This window comes from Hibiscus syriacus, unplaced genomic scaffold (assembly GCF_006381635.1).
Source record: "Hibiscus syriacus cultivar Baekdansim isolate YM2019G1 unplaced genomic scaffold, ASM638163v2 tig00015395_pilon, whole genome shotgun sequence".
NCBI classification, from domain to species: domain Eukaryota; kingdom Viridiplantae; phylum Streptophyta; class Magnoliopsida; order Malvales; family Malvaceae; genus Hibiscus; species Hibiscus syriacus.
Window position 1 is genome coordinate 112,992 of NW_024062360.1, and position 1,696 is coordinate 114,687.

The 1,696-nt window shown below is 36.2% G+C and overlaps 1 pseudogene; it reads left to right on the forward strand.

Annotated features, from left to right (window-relative positions):
* Positions 1-516: 516 nt before the first annotated feature.
* LOC120207782 lies at positions 517-1,275 on the forward strand (annotated as a pseudogene).
* The last annotated feature ends 421 nt before the right edge of the window (positions 1,276-1,696 follow it).

Consider the following 1,696-nt stretch of genomic DNA (forward strand, 5'->3'; position numbering starts at 1 on the left):
AATATAATTGCTTGATAATAAATTTAATTATAATAATCATGTGAACTTGTAAGTAATCACATTAAAAGTCTTGTTAAGGCAAGATAACTGGTTATAGAGCAAGGGACTGGGAGTTATAGTTGTAGAGCGTGAAACTCTTTTTACACTAAATTTCAATTTTGACAAAATTATTTTTTGTAGGAGGTTTGGTTGAGGTACAACAATTTATTATTTTGATTATTATTTTTTTATTTTTAGTATATACGCAATGTGATTATAAGGTAGTATATATTTATAACTTATTTTAATTATTAATAAATACAATGCATACAATGTAGATTCATAAATGTAACTGCTAAACTTAAAACCTCTAAAAAGAAATTTTTTTTTACTATTAAAACTACTAGAAATATTTAATTTAATATTAATCTAAGTTTTGGTGCTCTATATAATATTTCAGTTTACTTTTCATTCATCGTTAAAAAAGCAAATTCAAGCCCTTACCTTGCCCTCTCTATAAAAGCCACTAGGCCAACAACCTCCGAGAAAAATTAACTATCCTAAACGCACAACTAGCCCCGCCATTCCCAAACTATGTCCGCTTCCATATCCACTCAAGATCTTCAAGGTTTGCTTGGAGAATTCTACTCTAGAAGGTTGCTGCTTCCCACGCCACCGTTTCAAACACCGTCAGCGGCAGCTCCACCGCACCCAGAAACCCACCGCAATTCTTCGGATCCATACACCAGTAACAACAGCTTCGATGCCAACTTTGTTATGGTTCTATCAGTCCTCTTGTGTGCACTTATTTGCTCACTAGGACTCAATTCCCATCAGGTGCACTAAGGTGCGCCCGTTTAGTAGCTTCGGAATCCACCGCCTCCACCGCCTCGGGTCGGTTACCAAACAGAGGGGTCAAGCGTAAGGCCTTGAAGACTTTTCCGACAGTGATCTACTCCGCCGATTTGAATCTCCAGTTTGGACTCGGAGTGCGTCTATGTCTGTCGGATTTCACGACAGGTGACCGTGTGCGGCTTCTACCGAAGTGCAACCACGGGTTCCACGTTAAGTGCATTGATAAGTGGCTAAGCTCCCACTCGTCTTGCCCCAAATGCAGGCACTGCCTCGTCGAGACGTGCCAGAAGATCGTCGGGTGTAGCCAGGCAAGCCCGTCGCAGCCGCCGGCGGTGCAAGAAACCGTTGTGAGCATACCGCCGGTTGATCGTGAAGGTTTGATGCATAGTTATAGGTGAATCAGCTTATTTGATTTTTTGTTTTTTACTGTATCATATGCAATCCAGAATATTATTTACAAACAAATGTAAATTGATGTATAGTTTGAAATTTGTTCATTATGAAAAGCTGTTGATTACTTAAAACATAACAGATGCAAATTGAACTCCGCTTAGTTTAGTATTTCATTAAATAAAGTAACCATCATCACTCATCAGGAAACGAAACAAAATTCTATGTTGGAGACTAGGAAGTAAATTCTTTAAAAAATTTAAAGACAAAAAAAGATAAACATAAAAAAACATAAAAAATTAAATTGTATGAAATTTTTTAATATGATCAATACCTTCTTCTTCTTTTTAAAAAAAAAGCAAGTCACATTCTTTGTCTTTAATAATTGTTGGAATATAAAATTACCAAAGTAAAGCAATTACTTTGAAGTTGTTCCATTTCATCAAATGATTCTATATGATGTACGGATAAA